The sequence below is a fragment of the Rhinolophus ferrumequinum genome, chromosome 6 (genome assembly GCF_004115265.2).
Source record: "Rhinolophus ferrumequinum isolate MPI-CBG mRhiFer1 chromosome 6, mRhiFer1_v1.p, whole genome shotgun sequence".
Taxonomy (NCBI): Eukaryota; Metazoa; Chordata; class Mammalia; order Chiroptera; family Rhinolophidae; genus Rhinolophus; species Rhinolophus ferrumequinum.
The window spans coordinates 86,853,717-86,877,110 of record NC_046289.1 but is presented as its reverse complement, the minus strand read 5'-3'; positions in this window follow the sequence as shown (position 1 = coordinate 86,877,110).

Genomic DNA, 23,394 nt, shown 5'->3' with positions numbered 1-23,394 from the left:
TGGTATAGCACACTGATCGATTTGTGTATGTTGAACCATCCTTTATACACAATGGAATACTACTCTGCCATAAGAAAAGATGAAATAGTGCCATTTGTGACAACATGGATCTTGAGATTATCATGCTAAGCAAAATAAGTCAGACAGAAAAAGTCAAGAACCATATGACTTCACTGATATGTGGGATATAAAACTGAAAAAAAAAAACAAAGGAACAAAACAAACAAACAAAGAAACAAAAATTCATAGACACAGACAATAGTTTAGTGGTTACCAGTGGTTACCAGAAGAGGTAGTGGGGTGATAGAAGAGGGTAAACGGGGTCAAATATATGGTGATAGAAGGAGAATTGACTCTGGGTGGCAAACACACCATATTATATAGATATAATGCATTAGTTGCATATATATATATATATATATATATATATATAATATATATATATATATATATTATATATATATATTAGTTGCATATATATATATGCATATATATATATAATGCATTACAGAATTGTACACCTGAAACCTGTGTAATTTTACTAACCATTGTCTTCCCTATAAAATTTAATAAAAAATGAAAAGAAAAGAAAAGGCTAACATATAAAGAGCCAAAGAAATAGAAAAGTAAGTGGAGACAAGCTCTAATCAAGTAGTTCTGGAAACAACTTCTGGATTTTGATGTTTGTTTCCTAAACCACTTGAGGTGGGTTTCCTGTTAATTCATGGGCTTTGCCACCACTAGAAACTGCTGCTTCTTAAATAGCTACTTTAGAAAGCCTGTCCTCAGATGTTAATCTTCTGTCATTTCAGTTTATTCACTTATACTTAAAATATCTGATCAGGGTATCAAAGGCAAGCAATACATTGGTTGACTGATTAATTGAGTGGTCTCACCCTTTCCCAAGCATGTAACACCTAGTGATTATTCTCTTCAGTTTTTCCAGAGTTCATAATGCAAATGTGTCCTTATCACTCTCCCATTGAAAATCTTCCTTGACTCCCACTTTGTCCAGAGCTAGACCTCAGATGAGGTCCACACGATGTTCTCGATGGTGTTGCCACTAAAGGTTACCATCTTCCAATCGGAACTGAGGAAAGCCAAACCCTTCTTGAACTGAATCCAGTCTTGAAATCTGTCAAAAATGTCATCCCAAAACATGGTCTAAAATAATGTACTTTCTAATAAATAACCATAATTCACCATAATCAGAAACCTCAGAGAACCCTCTCCCTGCAGTATCTAATTTAGTAAGACCTGTATGCATTTCTAGACATTATATTTGAGTGGGACATTGACAAAACAAATGTTCTCCAGAGAGTAATCAGGATGATAAAAAGCCAAGAAACCATGCGTCAATAGAAAAAGTGTTTTTTTGCAGGAAGAGGACTTAGCAAGAACATACTATTTACATCCTGATATCTGAAGGATTGTCATGTGGAAGAACAAAAGTGGAAATTCTCTTCTGCTCCTGAGGGCATAAAAAGGTTAAATGTTTAACCTTATATGGAGTCACATCTTAGTTCCATATGAGACACAACATTAAAATAATATCTCTATCCAGCCATAAAAGGGTCTTACATAGAAACAAAGCTTTGTAAAGTTCTGATCAAGTTAGTCTAGTTTCTTCAGTGGCAACAAACTACCCCAAAATCTCAATGGCATATTACACAAAAGTTTATTTCTTATTTATACTGTCTGTCCAACACAGGTCACCAGGGACCCTGCTCATTGTAGCACTCAGAGACTCAAGATAACCGAGGCTCCATCATCCTATGACACTGCCATCCAAACACAAGTCTCCAGGGGTCATCGTGGCAAGGAAACAGAGCTTGAGTCACGAGTTGGCTCTTAAATGTTTCTGCCTAGAAGTGATTCACATCATTTCCACTTAAACTTTATTGACCAAAGCAAGTACTCATATATGACCACTTTTGATTTCAAGGAAACAGGGGCATGTAATACTCACAAGTACTGGGAAGGAGAGGGATGCCAGAAGTTTCGATGAGCACTTACAACATCTATCATAACTTTAAATAAGATTTAATCAGAGATCAAATCATCATTAGGCATATTAGAGAAATGATTAGATCTCTAAGTCCCTTTAAGCTCTTAGATTCTAGATTCTAAATTTGTCAGGCAGTTCCTTTTAAGAACAGGTTATTTTGTTTCCCAGGGTCAAATAAGTAACTCTGGATGTTGAAATTCCCCTAAAGTAGGAAAATCACTATGCTCAATATTTGAATATAGTGAGCTGAGCTTACAAAAACTTGGTATGGAATGGCTAAATATTGACAGGTCAATATTTAGCATTAACTCTGTTTGATAAGCTTGCTATGTTTCTTTCTTTTTTGTTTTTTCAAACATTGCTGCAAACATTTACAATTTGGCTTCTACATAAGAGTTGTTATTTTTCAGTAAAGGCTGAAAAGAATGACAGTTGATAACTGTTCATGTTCTATAGAATTCATTTGCAAGGTTTTGAGCTGTTTTTCCATCTTCCTCAGTGAAAGTGTACGATTAGCAAATGGGTGACCTTAAATGTTGTTAGCTCTGTTCTGGTGGCTTGATTGTGTATTTGACTGTGTAATAGCCACTTCTTACAGGTTATGTTTTATATATTACAATCTACCTGATTCATTTTCCTAAAGGTGTAGCTTAAATTGAGAACAATTACCCAGCTCATTTTTGCTCATTGTAAAGCTGCTGTGTCCTCAATTTTTCTTTAAATTAAGGATCAAATAAGGACAGCTATACGTTTTCAGTATCATGGATCTGGATGTGTAGCTCTGGAAGGGGCCTTAGAGATTACCTAGTTCATCCTCTTGTTTTTCATACAAAAAAAATTAATAACAACAGCTAATATTTATTGAGAGTTTACTATGTTCTAGGCACATGTATTAACTCAATTAATCTTCACAATAGCCCAATGAGATGAGCGTGGTTATTAGCCCCATTTACAGATGAGTAAACTAAGATTAGGTATCGATCCACAGTTGGTAGGTAGGAAACAGTGATTTTATTTGTTTGTTTGTTTTCATTAAAACTCCTGCCTGCCCAGCCTGTCCACCATCCCAGGGACTTTTCACTACATGATGTCGGGGAGTGAGGGGCCCCACGGTATGACTCCAGATGTCCAGTCACTACATGGGATTCCCCATCACTCAGGAACTCTATATTTATGCTAATACATTGGAATTCCCTCCTGATTGTAAGTATGGGATCCATACTCAGCAAAATCCAGACTGCGGAAATGTTGCCAGTCCAATGGCCCCCGTTCGTCCACAGATAAATTTTAAGGAAAAGAAAGAGGTGGAGGGGGGAAAACCCATAGGTTAAAAGAGACTTAAATGATATACTCGCATACTATGGTGCCTGAGGATATTTGGTGATAAAAGTCAGGATAGTGGTTACTTATGAGAGAGAAAGGAGGGGAGAGTAGGATGGGACAAATGGAAGGTTTTTGGGGTAGCTGGCATATAGCTCCCTTATAATGTGTATGCATGTGCGCGTGCATGTGTGTATACACATACACACTCACACACACACACACACACACACACACACACACACACACATACCCTTGTCAATGATTCCATGAAGAACGGAGCCTCCATCAGTACTTAAGACATCCACCACCTGCACACCCCAAACACCCTCCCAGCCCCTGGTTTCAAATCTCAACTCCTGTTCATACTTCTCACCCACAGATGTGTCCTGGAAACACATGGAAAGAATATTCAACCATAATTAAAAATTCAGTTAGAAATAACAATGAGAAACATTTTCCCCTTATCAGATGAGCCAAGGTAGAAAAAAAATTGTTAAGTCCTACTGTTGCCAAGGACATGAATAAATAAGCACATGCCCTCATTCATTGTTCAGCATTTGGGGAATTTAACTCAGACTTTTTGACATTGAATTTTCCTCTACTGCTCCATAGTTCTTATAGATCAATTTGAGAAAAGGTGACAAGACAATAACAAAGTTCAGAAAATAAATTACACGATCCAATGTATTAGATAAGAAAGTGAAGACTGGAGATAGTCTGTAACATTACCTAATCTGGCAAAATAATAGGGAAGGAGTATTAAAATTATTAGTCATTGGGGCTTGGACCCCAGGCTGTCTTACAGTAATTTTTCTGTAATAGTTTCTAGAGTAGTTTCTGAAATAGTTTCCCCAATTCTGATTGAAACCTTTAAACCAATAATGCTTATCTCTGGATGAAAAGGATTTGTATGATTTTTACATTTTTCTTTGTATTTTTCAATATTGTTTAATTTTCCATTTCAGTGACAGTACATTTTATAAAATCAACACGAGATTTAAGCAAATGTCACCAGTTTATTGAATCGGCTAAACTCAATAGAGAGAAAGCAAAAAGTGACGTTGTTTCCTTTTCACCACCGGACCTGCAAATCTGTTCTGTGGATCTCATTTAACAAGCTGTTACACGACTTGCGCGGTGGGGACTGCCCTCCCATTGCAAGAGGTCTATCACTTTAAGAACTGTCTGCCTTTGTTAACACAGGCTTCGACTCAGTCCTGCAGCATCTCCTCTTCAAACTCCCCCCCACAAAGTTCCAGTCTCTGGTTTGCACAGGTACCTGTGTCAGGGCTCTCTCCAGCAATTCTACATCAAGTGCCCTCGAGGGCCTGTGTGAGAGCCTCTCTCCAGCCAGCCACCATGAGAGCGACCACCTGCGTCTACAGCTGGACAAGTGCTCCACTCGCAACACTGGTGATGAAGTGGAAGGAGGTAGGGCAGAGGAAAATGTGCTCCCTACATTCCAAATCAGAGCCCTGAGCAATTCTCCAGTACAAATGAATGGGGAGAGGCTCTGCATTGCTGAAGTATGAACGCATCACAGGCTAAAGGCTTTGGCAGGCTGGACTGGAGGCATAACCTTTATTCATCACGCGATTTCTATGGGAAAATGTGTGAGGTTCAAAACAACTGACCTGCAAATGATCCTTAGGAACATAACTCACCTGGAAACTGGGAACTGCTTTTACAACCATCTCCAGCCTGTCAAGTCAAATAGATTAGAGCCCAGATAGAAGCATTGATTTACAGGCTTGGCCCTGTTGCTGAACCACTTCCTAATTCACATTTTTTATTCTTAAAATGAGAGGCATAATGTGTCTGTTCCAACTACAAGGTTGTTGAGATAATAAGCACAGCTATTCCTGAGCAAATATGTCACAAAATTGACAATACTTGTGTGTTTACTATTATTCCATATTATACATTATGGAATGCACAGCACATGTAATCAGTTATAGGGAAGTAGCTTCTGAGATTAATAGGCCTGCACCAAAAGTATCACAATAAGCTCCTTTTGTCACCTTTTCCTAATATTTTTCTTAGTAAAAATGTCTCTGACCATCTTAAGCTCCATAATATATTATTTTTAGAATCTTGGCATTACCCAAAGCTTGTCTCCATTTAGGAGGGCAAATTGAGTGTATGACAATACACATGTGCAACTACACGTTTTAGAAAACCTTAGAATGTGTCATTGCTCACAGTTTCATAGTTCTGAAGGCCAGGAAGCCCAAGATCAAAGCGCTGGTAGATTTGGTGTGCGATGAGAGCCAATTTCCTGGTTCATAGTTGGTTATCTTCTCTCTACGACCTCACATGGTGGAAGGGCTAGGGAGCTCTGTAGAGTCTCTTCGATAAAAAAAAAAATCATCCCATTCATAAGGACTCTACCCTCGTGACCTAATCACATCCCAAAGGCCCCACTTCCTAATGCCATCACATGGCGCGTTAGGGTTTCAACGTACAAATTTTGGGAAGAGACACATATATTCAGGCCATAGCAAAAAGATAATCCTACAGGTCGCTTGCTGTTTAGTTGCCTTGTGGACCACTACCAATATTATGTCTAACCAAGCAATCTTAGTCCGACATTGTTTTACTTTTTAATGTCTTCCCTGATGAACTACGGACATCATTGTTCTAGAAATGCTCTTAAAATCAGTTTTACGCTCATGTTGGTTTTCTCATTAAATACTGAGTTCAATAAAATTTCTGACAAGTATTCACTCATATTTGCATGACAGCCATGTTTTTAACTTGTTGGACTTTATATTTTAATAAAAGTGAGAGGGACAAAGTAAATTTAGGCCTGAGAGTCTTCTGAGCTTCAGGAAAAATAAACGCTAAACATTTGCAATTGTCCTTCAACTCTGACCCAATAATTACTGTCCTTGTGTCCTACCCTTGAACACATCCCTTTTAGATGCCATGGTTGGTTTATTCTTCTGTTCCAATTGCCATGCGAAATATTTTGTTCTTATTATCTCTGAACGGTGCCTGGCACACAGCAGACATTCAGTAAACATTTGTTGAATAAAAGCACCAGTTATCTCTAACTCTTATTACAGCCTGCAAGGTAGATACTGTTATTCTAATTTTACAGTTGAGAAAAATGATGCACAGAAAGAATAACTGACTTGCCTGTAACCGTAGTGAGCAAGTGATAGAACAAGGATTCAAATCCAGGTACGTGTGGCCCCAAAGTGCACTCTTTCTACATGGCCCACTCTTTTACACTGGAGATAGTCTGTAAACATTACCTAATCTGAGAAAATGATAGGGAAGGAGTATTAAAATTATTAGTCATCGGGGCCTGGACCCCAGGTTCTCTTATTGAAAATTTTCTGGAATAGTTTCCAGAGTAGTTTCTGAAATAGTTACCCAATTCTGACTGAGAAATTTAAAGTAATAATGCTTATTTCTGGATAAAAGGGATGAAAACATAAGCTCCAAATATGTCCTAACATTTGTGTTTTCAACAAAAAACCAGTGCAGAATATCTGAATGTCAAAACAAACAAACAATATTCCTTAAACAAAAGACATTAAAATTATAGATCTTTAAACCAAAAGATCTCAAGTTCCTTGGCCCCTATATGCTCACATCCTCCCACCTTCATTCTTTATCCTGAGCTAGCTCTGACCCAATAATCCAATGATCTTCAAGCTGGTATGGACACAAAGACTTTCCAGAGTATAAATAGGCTTAGATAGCTACAGGGTAAACATGTGCAGATCTAAACCTCCACAAACTCATTCCTAAAGTGAACCCTGCCTGCAAATCCTGATGTCTGACAATTATTCTTCACTTGCTCACCTTTCAAATTGCCCTTCTTCACTCTACAAAAGAAAGACATACTCTCCTGTATCCTAAACAGTATTTTTGTGCATTGTTCCAGGGTGTAATAATCTTTGGGGCTTCAAAAAGTACAAATGTGGAATGCCAGTTTCCTGAGGGAAAGTAAAGGCAAAAAGCTTCAGAAAGAGATATTCAGGGGGAACTTGTTTCATCCAGGAGACATGCTCATGACAAGTATCTATCTATTCATCCATGATTTGTTTTATCCATCTATCCACCCACCTGTTTACCTATTAATCAATCATCCATCTATCAATAAATTAAAATCCCTTAGCATACAGAGGGGAGAAGAGTATTAGGCAGATGCACAACTATATGAATTTTAAATAAAATCATACCCTTTCTGATGAAAAGTAACCTTGATTTGGCTGATAAGTTTAATAATGATGCCTGATTATATGAAGGATATATTCTATTAATTGAATGAGCTAAATCTACAGCTCCAAATTGGATAAGGATACATTTAAAGTATGTATATTATATAAAATAAGCCATAAAACACATCCTTTGCAACTATTTAATTTTATGCTATTTAAACTTGTGTTAATTTTTTTTTTACTTCTTCCTTTCCAATTCAGATAACTTTTTTTTTAATTTATTGGAGTGACAATATTTAGTAAAATTACATAGATTTCAGGTGTACAATTCTGTATTACATCATCTATAAATCCCATTGTGTGTACACCACCCAGAGTCAGTTCTCCTTCCATCACCATATATTTGATCCCCCTTACCCTCATATCCCACCCCCACCACCCTTACCCTCTGGTAACCACTAAACTATTGTCTGTGTCTATGAGTTTTTGTTTCTCATTTGTTTGTCTTGTTCCTTTGTTGTTTTGGGTTTATTTACCACATATCAGTGAAATCATATAGTTCTCTGCTTTTTCTGTCTGACTTATTTCGCTTAGCATTATACTCTCAAGATCCACCCATGTTGTCACAAATGTTCCTATATCATCTTTTCTTACCGCCGAATAATATTCCATTGTGTATATATACCACAACTTCTTTATCCATTCATCTATCGAAGGACATTTTGGTTGTTTCCATGTCTTGGTCACCGTAAAAAAAGCTGCAATGGACATTGGAGCACACGTGTCTTTATGTATAAATGTTTTCAGATTTTTGGGGTAGATACCCAGGAGAGGGATTGCTGGGTCATATGGTAATTTTATTCGTAATTTTTTGAGGAACCTCCACACTGCCTTCCATAGTGGCTGCACCACTCTGCATTCCCACCAACAGTGTATGAGGGATCCTTTTTCTCCACAGCTTCTCCAACACTTGTTACTATTTGTCTTGTTGCTAATAGCCATTCTGACTGGAGTGAGGTGATATCTCATTGTGGTTTTTATTTGCATTTCTCTGATGATTAGTGATGTTGAGCACTTTTTCATATGTCTATTTGCCATTTGTATGTCCTCTTTGGAGAAATGTGTCTTCAGGTCATCTGCCCATTTTTCAATTGTGTTGTTTGTTTTTTTGTTGTTGAGTTTCATGATTTCCTTGTATATTTTGGTATTAGCCCATTATCGAAGGCACTGTTTGCAAAAATCTTCTCCCATACAGTTGGTTGCCTCTTTATTTTGTCGATGGTTTCTTTTGCTGTGCAGAAGCTTTTAAGTTTCATATGGTCCCATTCGTTTCTTTTAGCTTTTACTTCTCTTGCCTTTGGAGTCAAATTCATAAAATGCTCTTTGAACCCAAGGTCCATAAGTTTACTACCTATGTTTTCTTCTATGCAGTTTATTGTGTCAGGTCTTATGCTTAAGTCTTTGATCCATTTTGAATTAATTTTGGTACATGGTGACAGATAGAAGTAGACTTTCATTCTTTTGCACGTGGCTTTCCAATTCTCCCAGCACCATTTATTCAAGAGGCTGTCTTTCCTCCATTGTAGGCTTTTTGCTTCTTTGTCAAAAATTATCTGTCCATATTTATGTGATTTTATTTCTGGGTTCTCAATTTTATTCCATTGGTTTACGTGTCTGTTTTTCTGCCAATACCATGCTCTTTTGATTATTGTAGGCTTGTAGTACAAGCTAAAGTCAGGGAGTGTGATACCTCCAGTATAGTTCTTTTTTCTTAAGATTGCTTTGGCTATTCGGGGTCTTTTGTGGTTCCAAACAAATCTGATGCTTTTTTGTTCTATTTCTTTAAAAAATGCCATTGGGATTTTGATGGGGATTGCATTAAATCTCTATATTGCTTTGGGTAATATAGCCATTTTAACTATGTTGATTCTTCCAATCCATGATCATGGAATGTCTTTCCATTTCTTTGTGTCTTCTTCAATTTCTTTAAAAATGTCTTATAGTTTTCAGCATATAGGTCTTTCACATCCTTGGTTAAGTTTATTCCTAGGTATTTTGTTCCTTTTGCTGCTATTGCAAAAGGAATTGTTTTTTTGTATTTCTTTTTCTGAGATTTCATTGTTAGTATATAGGAATGCAATGGACTTTTGTACATTGATTTTTTAGCCAGCAACTTTACTGTATTCGTTGATTGTTTCTAATAGTTTTTTGGTAGAGTCTTTAGGGTTTTCTATATATAGCATCATGTCATCTGCAAAGAGTGACAATTTAACTTCTTCATTCCCAATGTGAATGCCTTTTATTTCTTTCTCTTGCCTGATGGCTCTGGCAAGGACTTCCAACACTATGTTGAAAAGCAGAGGTGATAGGGGACAGCCATGTCGTGTTCCTGAACGTAGAGCAAAGGGCTTAATTTTTCACCATTAATTATGAGATTAGCTGAGGGTTTGTCATATATGGCTTTTACTATGTTAAGATATTTTCCTTCTGTACCTATGTTATTAAGTGTTTTAATCATAAATGGATGTTGTATCTCGTCAAATGCTTTTTCTGCATCAATTAATATAATCATATGATTTTCGTCCTTTATTTTGTTTATGGGATGTATCACATTGATGGATTTGCAGATGTTGAACCATCCTTGTGCCCCGGGGATGAACCCCACTTGGTCGTGATGAATAATCTTTTTAATGCATTGCTGTATTCGATTTGCTAGAATTTTGTTTAGGATTTTTGCATCTGTATTCATCAGAGATATTGGTCTGTAGTTCTCTTTCTTTGTGTTGTCCTTACCAGGTTTTGGTATCAGGGTAATGTTGGCCTCATAAAATGAGTTAGGGAGTACTGTCTCTTCTTCAATTTTTTTGGAAGAGTTTGAGCAGGATTGGTATTAGATCCACTTTGAAGGTTTGGTAAAATTCACTAGTGAAGCCACCTGGTCAAGGACTTTTGCTTTTGGGAAGGGTTTGGATGACTGATTCAATTTCGTTAATCGGTCTATTTAGATTTTCCAGTTTTTCATGGTTCAGCCTAGGCAGGCTATATGTTTCTAAGAACTTGTCCATTTCTTCTAGGTTATTGAATTTGGTGGCATATAGTCCTTCATAATATTCTTGGATGATCCTTTGTATTTCTGTGGTGTCCGTGATAACTTCCCCTTTTTCATTTCTGATTTTGTTAATTAGTGTCTTCTCTCTTTTTATCTTAGTGAGTCTAGCCAAGGGTTTGTCAATTTTGTTAATCTTTTCAAAGAACCAGCCCTTTGTCACATTAATTTTTTCTATTGTCTTTTTGTTCTCTATTTCATTTAGCTCTGCTCTGATTTTTATTACTTCATTTTTTCTGCTGACATTGGGTTTCATTTGTTCTTCTTTCTCTAGTTCTTTAAGGTGTAACATGAGGTTATTTACTTGGGAATTTTCTTGTTTCTTGAGATAGGCTTGTAATGATATAAATTTCCCTCTTAAAACTGCTTTCGCTGCATCCCAAAAATTTGGGTAGAATGTAGTCTCATTGTCAATTGTTTCTATGTATCTTTTGATCTCTCCTCTAATTTCTTCTTTGATCCAGTCGTCCTTTAAAAGTATGTTGTTTAATCTCCATGTATTTGTGTTTTTTCCTGCTTTCTTTTTGCAGTTGATATCCAATTTCAAAGCCTCGTGATCAGAGAATATGCTTGGTATGATTTCAATCTTCTTAAATTTGCTAAGGCTGATTTTATGTCCCAATATATGGTCTATCCTTGAGAATGTTCCATGTACACCAGAAAAAAATGTGTAGTCTGATATTTTAGGATGAAGTGCTCTATATATGTCAATTATGTCCATTTCATCTAATGTGTCATTTAGGGCTGCTATTTCGTTATTTATTTTCTGTTTGGACGGTCTATCCATAGCTCTCAGTGATGTATTTAGGCCCCCTAGTATAATTGTGTCTGGTCAATTTCTCCCTTTAGTTCTGTTAGTAGTTGCTTGGTATATTTCGGTGCTCCCTGATTGGGGGCATAAATATTGATGACTGTTATGTCTTCTTGTTGTATAGTCCCCTTTACCATTATGAAATGTCCATTTTTGTCTCTTGTTATCTTTTTCACCCTGAAGTCTGTTTCATCTGATATCATTATGGCTACACCTGATTTTCTGTGGGTACCATTTGCTTGGAGTGTCAATTTCCACCCTTTCACTTTGAGTATATCCTTGTCCTTGTAGCTGAGCTGTGTCTCCTGGAGACATCATATGGTTGGGTTGTTTTTTGATCCAATCTACTACTCTGTGCCTTTTTATTGGTGAGTTCAGTCCATTTACATTTAAGATGATTATTGATATATGAGGATTTCCTGTCATTCTATCTTTAGTTTTCTGGTAAGGCTGTGTCTCCATTGTTTCTTTGCCTTTTTGTTGTTGTCTATTATTTCTGTGTGGTGGTATTCTATGATGTTTCCCTCTGTTTCTTCTTTATTACAGTATGTATTTCAGTTCTGGATTTTTCTTGAGTGGTTATCCTAGAGTTTAAGTAAAAGAAAGTTTGATATTTAGAGTATTCCATTTTCTTTAGACACGGTTACTTTCTCCATTCCCATATTCCGGTTCAGGCCTTTACTCTCCCCCTTTTTATGTTTCGGTTGCCACAAATGTCCCTGTTGATGGTGGTCGAATAGCCTCCTTTAGTATTTCTTGTAGTGCAGGTCGTGTATTAGAAAATTCCCTCAGCTTCTGCATGTCTGGAAAGGTCTTTATTCCTCACTCATATCTAAAGGATATCTTTGCTGGATACATTATTCTTGGCTCATAATTTCTCTCTTTCAATAGTTTGAATATTTGGTTCCACTCCCTCCTGGCTTGTAGAGTTTCTGCTGAAAACTCTGATGATAATCTAATGGGCTTTCCTTTATATGTTACTGTCTTCTTTTCCCTGGCTGCCTTGAGGATTCTTTGTCGTTGATTTTAGACAGCTTCAATACAATGTGCCTTGGAGAAGGCCTGTTGGGATTCAGGTAATTAGGTGTTGTATTTGCTTCTTGGACTCGAGGCTCCAGTTCTGTCCACAAGTTTGGGAAGTTCTCATCAACAATTTGTTTGAATATATTCTCTGTTCTCTTCTCTCTTTCTTCTCCTTCTGGTATGCCCATTATCCTTATATTGCTCTTTCTGATGGAGTCAGAAAGTTCTTGTAGAGTTCTTTCATTTCTTTTAAATCTGAAGTCTCTTTCTTCTTCCATCTGTGTAATTTCCAGGTTTCTATCTTCAATGTCACTGATTTTTTCCTCCATCTGGTCAACTCTACTACCTAAGCTGGTTATTTCATTCTTAATTTCTTCTATTGAGTTCTTAATCTCCAGAAATTCTATTTGTTTGTGTTTTTTGTTTTTTTTTAATTTCAATCTCTTTGGTAAAATGTTCATGTTGTTCTTTGATTGTGTTTCTGAGTTCACTAAACTGCCTTTCTGTGTTTTCTTGCATCTCGTTGAGTTTTCTCAGTACTGCAATCTTGAATTCTGTAATTTAAGTCACATATTTCCATATCTTTAAGTTCCTTTTCTGGAGACTTTTCACTTTCTTTCTGAGCTGTCTTGTTGCCTTGGTTATTCACGGCAATTACTGATTTATTATTTCTCGTCCTAGACATTTACAGGAGTGGGTACTGCAACGGGTTGATAGGAAGAAGTCTTTCTTTTGTTTTCCATTACTTGTTGGTAGAATGTTTTATTTTCTCTCCTACTGCAGCCTTTTTTCTCTCTCACACGGTAGTGCTATGTTTTCTCTGCACTATTCCAGCTTCTCACACAAGGGGGGGATTTCCTGGGAGACAGGCTTCTCCTCTGTTAATAGTTCGCCTGGGTTACAGAGTGCAGTGTCCGTGTGGGTATGCGGAGAGCTTTTGAAGTTCCAAAGCTCTTCCTGCACCAGATTCAGAACCCATATGATTCAGCAGTTCTGTTTACTCCTGCAGGGATCTGTCCAGATAGGTGGGGCCAGGGGCCAGTGAGTTGTGACAGGTGGCCCAGAGCAATGGCGGTGACCACACAACAGCTGGTCCTGCTTCCATAGCTCCCTCCCCTTTGCTGGTACTAGTTGGGCTGAGAATTTGTGTCTGTGGTCCACAGTTCTCAGAACAGCAAATATTCTATTCTTTTGCTCTGACACTGCTACTGTTCCGCTTCTACACCGGGCACGTGGGAGCAGGGCGAGCTCTGGGAGGGGAAGGAGGGGACGGCTGGTCTCAGTGCCTAAGGCTTCCATTCTCTGCTCGGCAGTGAGGGCTTAAACCACCGTTTTCAGCCTTCTTCCTTCCGTCTTTTCTCCGAAGTCTCTGCCGTGAGCGTTGGGTTCAGCCGTGTTATATACTGTCCCCTCAGCCCTTGGGCCATATTCAGATCCATAGCAGTCCGAGTTCTTCCCTCTCCCGCAGCTGCAGTAGGTCCGGGATCCAGCGAGCTCAGAGCACTGAGCTAGGTCTGCATCCTGCACCCGCGCAGCTCCCTCTCCGCACTTCTCCCTTCCCTGCTCCCCCGCTCGCGCGATTTGCCCACCTTTAGGTGAATTCAGTAGTGAGCATCTTTGTCTTGCCTGTCTGCTGTGCACGGAGTCCTTTGTGGAGTTATAGTTGTTCGATTAGTTGTAAATTCCAGGGTAGATTTACAGAGGCTCACGTCACACCGCCATGTTGATCTTGGATCAAATTTTTTTTAGATTTCAATATTAAACATGTGGTGAGACACAGCCAGTTTTTTTCAAAATTCTTTTGACAACATTAGAACAAAAAAGTTTGGAGACAAATGCCTAATCCATCACTTCAGCTACTTGCTTACTAATGTCCCCTTAATCTTGTCCCATTGCATTTCCCTCACACCCAGCTAGACAATAACAGCCATGTCTGCTATCCAGCTCTTTGCCTAAGCTCTGGTCTTGTGCACTGCTTGAGGGGAAAATAAAAATCACATAATCATATTGCTGTTACTATAATTTCATGGCATTCAATTTATACTGGGTCCTTCACGCTGTTTGCTAATTTATCTTTTTTTTTTTCAGCTTTCTTCTATTTTCCACAGTTACCATCTAACACATCTTTCAAGTTCCACCAACTTCCAATTCCCACCACCTCCCACCATCACTGTCAGTCAACCAAGGAGCTTTCTCTTGCCTAAATTCAGCCCCACCTCCACCCTAGTTCTTTTCTTGGGACCACATCCTCTCTTGCCTCCTGGGGGATATTTTTACTTTCAATTATCCTGCCCTACTCCCACCCCTCTTACTTCATCTTCAAACTCTTCTTCTTCTTCTCTGAAGATACTCTGGCCTCACTCATTAAAACTCATTAAAATAAACAAATAAAACAGGAAATAAAAAAACACATGCATCTTTCCCTAGACCCCTTACATATCTGGCACCAGACAATTGCTCTACTCTCCTCACATTCAAACTTCCCTAAAGCGATGTGTAGACTCTTGCTCTCTGTTTCCTCATACTCTTCACCGACATACTTCTCACCTCTTAGTGAAGTGATTTCTGCCCTCACCTCACCAAGGAAGCTGCTCTCTCCAAGGTACTGACAACCACCTTATTGCTGAGTCCTGCTCTCTACTCACAACATGGCCTCTGCTATAAGACTCTACATGTTCACCCTGAGCAACTGCATCAATTTCCATGATTTGCATTTACACCCTTAGGCTGATGACCCTCAAACACGCATCTTTCATTCAGATCCTTTTCTTACTTTAGTCTTCGTATTAGAGAGCTTTCGCATTATCCCACAGGTAACTAAACCTTAACATGCCTGAAACTGAACTATATTTCTACCTCATCCTGGTCCTCCTTCCTCATTAAATGGTACCATACAGTCCATTAAGACTGAAACCTGGGAGTCACTGTGAACTATTTGGTCTTTCATGCACTCCCTGTCCAACTGATCACCAATATCTGGACATTTTTTCTCATAATTATCTCTTGAATAAGCCCATGTACCCCAATCCCCAAGGCCATCTCTGTGCTTTAAGTTATGATTGCCTCTCACTAGGCTGCCGCAGTCAGCCTGTTTCCAGTTTTGAATCCTCTCCTTCTGTTTTTCACACAAGTCTGATTTTGTACTTCCTTTCCTTAAAAGTTTCAATGACTTCCTACCGTCCTTGTGTCTTACTATTCATTTGTTTGATTACTATTTTAATTAAACTCTAAAGATAAATTCTAAATTCCTTGGCATGGCTTTCAAGGTCCTTCTGAACTTGATCTTTGATCACCATGTCTCCTTCAGCTCTCTGCCCTCTTCACATTAAAGTGCTTCTAAAATGCTTTCAGTTCCTAAATCTCACCAAGCTCTCCTGCCTTGAAAACTCCTTCTGCCTCCATTTTCTAGCTCCCTTCTATTTTAAATTAAGGTTTCAGCTAAGATGTCCCTTCGTGTAGAAAGGTTTTCCTAAGCCCTCACATGCTGGGTCTTAAAGGGAATGTATTAATATAACTGAAAAAAATGTTTGATCCTTATCTTATATGTTTCTGTGATGCATTGTTCTCAGTCCATTATAGCACTTACGCTATACAGATTTTTAACTGTTTAGCGTATCCCCAAGAGCCCCAGGAGCAGAGGACATATGCATAAGGCTAGGGTACTAGTCACTGCCTGGCACAGAGTAGGCATTCAACCAACATTTACTTACTGAATAAATAGATGAAACTACCAAACTTATGCCTCTGAAACAAATCACATTACTTTTATTAATGGCTTATAAATATGTTTAGTGACTAAATGTAAATGTTTTCTTCAAGTTCCCATGAAATTGTTGACCAAAGAGAAGCCACAGCTTGATGGAAAAAAAATGTCATGCCTAATCTCCCTAGCAATGGTATCAAAACCTACTTCCTTATATGCATCAAATGACTTACCTGAGCTCTGAAGGAGCTGCATGTTCACTCTTTTGTTAATTTATTCAATAATCAATGGTCGCCTACCCCCGTGCTCATGAAGCTTCAGTCTAGCACTTGCTCCATTAAATCCATTGAATCATGGACAAATTTGGGCCATATCCAGTTTTCCAAATTTCATTATTTTTAACTATCTAGGAGCTGTTTTTATCCAAGTAGGAATATTTTTTATATAGCATTTTCCTTTATATGTCAGAAAATCCAAGTTGGAAATAAAATTACATTTCTTAAAACTTCCGTGCTCCTGATCTTTTTCTCTTTTTCAGCTGTACCAGAGGCATGAACTTTTTTATCCCCCCAGCTCCAGTTAGGAAGATGATTTATTAAACAGACTTAAATGAAAGATGGCTTGGTGTGGATACACTTGGATTCACAGTCCATGCCTTAGGGCAGTTTAAGTACCAACTTTCTAACTAATTCAGAAAGGAAAAACTTCTCTCATTTATTTCAAGATAAATGTCTGAACCTTCCAGCTCTTGTTGGCCTGCCATAAAAATATCAGAAACTAAAAATGGAGATTCTGTTATTCAAATTTCCTCTAGAACCTACAATGTTGAGCATATGAACCAGTTGCAAATTACCAACAAATATTATCTTTTTGGCATTTCCAGGTAAAGCCCCAGTGTCCATTGTATCAGACTCTTTCTTTCCTTATAGGGATCCATAAACAATATTGTTACTCAGACTTTATGTTGGAAAAATTATTTTCAACTTTTTCATTAGGTTCATAAAATCTACTCAGAACAAGTTAAAAATCCATGATAAAAAGACAAATATTTCAATTTGATTTATGGAAAGCCCTAAGTCTGTGCTTGTGCACAGAGAACAGAAAAACAACCTGACTAGTTGTCTCAGTTTAGTCTCAGAATTTGTACATATGCATTTCATTTTTTTTATCTGACCCTAATTCAAGAGGCCAGCCTGAAGAGTCAGCAGTGCTAATATGTTGGGTCTTAAAGGGAATGTATTCATATAACTGAAAAAAACATCATGTCATTTCCTCATTACTGTAGTGAATAGAGAGGCTATTTCTCAATGATAGCTATGCCTTATAATGAGAAATCATTTGTACTGAACTCTGCAATGTTTTGCTTGGCTTCATAAAAGACCTCAGTATTCAGAACAGGTAGAAGTCAATGAATTGAAATAGTTCAGAAACATATGAATCTCTTACCTCTGGTGAAAAGTAAATTTAAATTGTGAGAAAATTACTTCCTTTCCAAGAATTCCCAAGATTCTTGTTCCTGATCATGGTTCAAAATTCCATGTAAGTTTGGTCTTCATTTATTTCAGAGAAGTCACAAATTGTACTGTTCTCCCTATGTTAAGCAAGAACAACACCCCAAATATGTTTGGATGGATATGGATATGGTTAGGCCTATGCTACTTGTCTCCTTTGTGTCTAAAAGAAATCAGGTAAGTGCTAAAAAATATAAGTAATAAGCATAAGCATAAGTAATAAGCATATAAGTAATAAGCTTATCACCTATAGAAATACTCTACATGCTGAAAATTAAGAGAACTTGGTAACTATATAGTCTTAATTACTAAAGTATTCTGTCAAACCAAAAGCTTTTTTCTCAAAAAGATGTTGATAGGATTAAATGCTTAATTTATATAAAATAGGGGGGGAAAAGAGGCAATCCAAGATGGCAGAGTCAATAAACGCTGTTTTGCTTCATCAAAATTGTGAACACATCAAAATTACAACTAAATTAGAGAACAGTTAACCTGGAGAACCATCTGAATTCTAAGGATATAAAAGGATATCAAAAAGGATATACTTAGTATTTTATATACTAAAGCTATAAAAAAGAGCCACATCAAGACTAGCAGGAGGGGTAGAGATGCAAAACAGGCTGGTCCTACACCCACTTGTGGCAGTTGAAAATCAGGAGAGATATCTTGGCCACAGACATTCCCCATGAAGGAGCAAGGGACCTCAGCCCTTCACACCAGGTTCCCCAGCCTAGAGTACTATTGCCGGGAATAGAAGCCCCCACAACTTGTGGCTATGTAAAACAGTGGGGATTCCAACCATCCAGGTGGAACAGAAGGCTGTGGGAAACCCAGACATCCTCTTAAAGGCCTGAGCAGGCACTCATCCTGGGCTCTGGTAGAGGGACGGTCACTCTGGGGTTGTCAGAGACATATGTGGAGAAACTGAATTGTACAACTTAAGAGCAAGGATGGGAGGAACAGTCCCCATTTCCCCTGTGTGTGGCCCTACTCCATGCAGACGGCAGGTGGGCACCATCTTTCCTGTGTTGAGCCCTCCCCAACAAGCCAAACCTGAATCTGATTGGTCTGGTGAGTGCCATTGCTTCACGCTGCTGACTCACTGAGACCCTGCACTTTCTCAGTGGCTGAACCTTATGGGAGCTGGCAGGTGGCAACAGGTGGCTGGCAGGTGGCAAAAATTCAGAGTGCTCTGGATTTTTGCAGAGCTACCCCAGACCCAGTACTGTTAGCAGGTGTCCTCTATTTGCAGCATGGCCTGTCCGATGTGCCTCCAGGTCCAACACAGGCAACCAACTGTGGATCACTTTATAACTCCTACCAGGTAGTTCCCAAACAGTCACAGCACAGACAGTGGCTGACCTCGGCCTGTACCAGAGCCCCTCCCAAGAGGCCCAGAACCAACATACATGGAGGATGGCTTCAGACCAGAGCAGAGCAATTAGCCCCACAAGTGGCAGACACAAAGGGTGGTCTCAAAAAGCACCAGGGCCCACTGGGCTAAATCCTACACCATGTTGTAAGCACCCTGTACAGCAGCCCATAAGCTGTGGACATGGCCAAATCCCACAGCCAATCAGCCTGAGAGTCAATACCACCCACTGATGTGCCAATAACAATCAAGGCTCAACTATAACAGGAGGGCACACACAAAACACATACAAGAGACACTCCTAGAGCATCCAGCTCAGGTGACCAAGGAGACTGTGCCACTGGGCTCCACAGGACACATACTACATAAGGCCACCCAGCAAGACTGGGAGACATAGCAGCCCTACCTAATACATAGAAACAAACACAGAGAAGCAGCCAAATGAGGAAACAAAAAAACAATACCCTAAATGAAAGAAAAGGAGAAAACTCCAGAAAAAGAACTAAACAAAATAGAAGCAAGCAATCTACCAGATAGAGTTCAAAACAAGGGTTATAAGGATGCTCAAAGAACGTAGTGAGAACTTCAACAAAGAGATAGCAAGCTTAAAAAAAGACATAGAAACCATAAGAAAGAATCAGGCAGAAGTGAAAAATACAATAACTGAAATGAAGAATGCACTAGAAGGAATTACAAGCAGACTAGATTAAGCAGAGAATCAAATCAGTGACTCAGAAGACAAAATAGCAGAAAACACCCAATCAAAACAGCAAAAGGAAAAAAGAATTTTTAAAAAATGAGGATAGTTTAAGAGACCTCTGGGACAACATCAAGTGTAACAACAATTGAGTCATAGTGGTACCAAGGGAAAGAGGGAGCAAGGGATCAAGAACCTATTTGAAGAGATAACGACTGAAAACTTTCCTAACCTGGTAATGGAAATAGACATACAAACCCAGGAAGTACAGAGACGCCCAAACAAGAAGAACCCAAACAGGCCCACACCAAGATATATTATAATTAAAATGGCAAAATTTAAAGAAAAAAAGAGAATCCTAAAAGCAGCATGAGAAAGGCAAGTAGCAACTTATAAGGGACCTCGCATAAGATTATCAGCTGATTTCTCAACAGAAACATTACAGGCCAAAAAGGATTGGCAAAAAACATTCAAAGTGATGAAAAACAAGGACCTACAACCAAGGGTACTCTACCTAGCAAGGCTATCATTTAAAATCAAAGGACAGATAAAGAGCTTCCCAGACAAGAAAAAGCTAAAGGAACTCATCACCACCAAACTAGTATAACAAGGAATGTTTGAGAGACTTCTCTAAGACTTCTTTTATAAAAAAAAAAAAAGATCAAAAATATAAATAATACAATGGCAATAATTACATATCTATAAACAATTATTTTCTATGTAAATGGATTAAGTGCTCCAATCAAAAACATAAGAAGGCTGAATGGATTTTTTTTTTTAAACCCTTACATATGCTGCCTAGAAGAGACTCACTTCAGATTGAAAGACACACACAGACTGAAAGTAAAGGGATGGAGAAATTTATTTCATGAAAACGGAAATTAAAAAATATCAAAAAAATTGGGGTAGCAATACTTATACCTGACAAAATGGACCTCAAAACAAACGTTATCACAAGAGACAAATAAGGACCCAGTAATTCCACTTCCCGGTATTTACCCGAAGAAACCCAAAATACAACTTCAAAAGGAGATGTACATCCATATGTTCATTGCAGCATTATTTACAATAGCCAAGATGTGAAGGCAGCCTAGGTGTCCGTCAATGGATGAATGGATAAAGAAGAGGCGATACATACATACAACGGAATATTGCTCAGCCATGGAAGGAATGGGTTCTTCCCATCTGTGGTGTCATGGATGGATCTGGAGGGTATTTTGCTGAGTAGAGTGTCAGACAGAGAAAGACAGACGCAATGTGATTTTGCTTATATGTAGAATCTAAAGAACAAACAAAAGAGAAACACACTCATAGGTACAGAGAATATTTTGATGGCTGCCAGATGGGCGGGGGGTTAAGGGGATGGGTGAAATAAGGGGAAGGAATTAAGAAGTACAAATTAGTTGTTACAAAGTAGTCATGGGGATGTAACGTGAAGCAAAGGGAATATAGTCAATAATGTGGTAATAGCTATGTATAGTGCCAGGTGGGTACTTGACTAGTCAGAGAATCACTTCTTAAATTATACAAATGTCTAACCACTATGCTGTACACCAGAAATTAATATAAAATAATACTGAATGTCAAATGTAATTGAAAAATTAGAAAAGGGGGTGGGGGAGTAAAGGAGAATAAGTGGTTCAAATAAGTGGTACATTACATGGGGATGTGATGTACAGCATGGGGAATATAGTCAATAATACTATGACAGTGTGGTACAGTGTCAGATGGTTGCTGGACTTATCGTGGTGATCACTTCTTTAGGTATATAAATGTCGAACAACAATGGTGTACACCTGAAACTCATATAATGTTGTATGTTAGCTATATTTTGTAATAAAAATATTTTTTTAAATCTAAGGATTCACAGTCATGTTCTAAAGAGCTATTAAATGTGGAAAGCTGAGGAATATATTGACACATGAAAGAGGATAAATGAAATCAATCATTTGGAAGAAAGTAGAATTCACAAGTACCGTAAGTAAAATATAGGTAGCTAACCTTAAAAAGGACAGATGTAAATGTCGAGAGCTAATTTTTATTTGCCTGTTTTATGTTATAAATTTGCTAAAGTTGACAATCAAAAGAAATTCATAAATATATACAAAATATTCTGAAAGATGAGATTAGTTGTAAAGTGAATGAGTGGAAACTAAAGTACTCTGGGTTGGATACCAGTTGAGCCCCAACCTGGGAGTTCTAGAACAATCAATAGACTATGTGCTTTCAACATAATTTCTAAAATAAAAAATATTAAAGCTTATAAAAAATAATAGAATGAATATTTTAAAACATAGACATGCTCTAACAGAAGTATAATTATATAAGTTCATATTAAAATAAAGTGAGACAGGAGCGAGTATAAATCACTTGTAGAATTCATAGGAAATCACAAAAATAGTAAAAACAAAAAGTGGGGCAAATAAACATAAAACTATAACTAAAATGTTTTCTCAGAGTGGTTCCAGTTTTTTAATTACTCTTTATATGGCATAAAATTAGATATTATGAAAACAGGAAGAAAGCAAATCCAATACAAATAATTTAAATAAAGAGAGAAAAAGTTAAACAGCCACCATTACCTATTTTTTCCTAAGTTACTTAGATATCAGAGCAATGTAACTGTGCTTTAAATGCATAAAGCCAAGTCACAGATGTGTTCTATTTTATATAATCATTTAGAGTCAGCAGAGATCAGGCAGCTGGAGACAAAATGGAAACCACAGGAGTGAATAAGTGGATAAGAGGCTCCTCCTATTGAGTGGGAAGTGGTTTGGTTGCAGGAGAGGTTGCAAATAGCAAAAGAAAAAGGGGTAGGTATTGATGGTAGGCATACTAATGGTCCCCCAAAGATGTCCACAGCCTACTCCCCAGAACCTGTGAATACGTTGCCTGTTATATGGCAAAGGGGAATTAAGGGTGCAGAAAGAACTGAGGTTGCTAATCAACTGACCTTGAGATGTAGAGATTATCCTGGATTATCCAGGTGGGCCCAGTGTAATCACAAGGGTCCTTAAAACTTGAAGAGGGGTCATTTGGAATGATTTGAGATAATAAAATCTTGACCATAGTTGCTGGCTTTGAAGATGAAGGACAGGAGCCAGAAGCCAAAGAATGCAAATGGCTGGAAGAGGGAAGGAAATGAATGTTCCCCAAAAGCCTCAAAAAAGGAATGCAGCCTTGCCAACACCTTGATTTTGGCTCATTGAGAACCATTTCGGACTTATGAGCTCCAGAACTGTAAGATAATAAATGTGTGTTGCTTTGTGCCCATACATTTATGGTAATTTCTTAAAGCAGCTATTGAACATTAATACAGTACCTCACAGTAAAAACTATGATGGAAAGGATTCCCAAGAGGCAAAGAGAGATACATTCAAAATGCCATAGTAGAAAATAAAGAAGACGCAGACAAGAAGTTAAGGAAATAGAGGAAAGAGGGGGAAAAAAAAGAGAGAGAATTTATGAATAACACGAAAGTAACTTCCACCTGCAATAGATACAGTAACAAAGGGAGGGCAGACTACTATACTGAGGCCAAGTTCTTCAGGGTAGAGAAGTAAAGCAGAAGATACTGTACCACATCCCTCCCAGGGCAAGCGCTAACAGATATTTTTGCTACATTGCTTTTGGAAAACTAGGAAGGCAAAGAGTAAGAAGTGAAA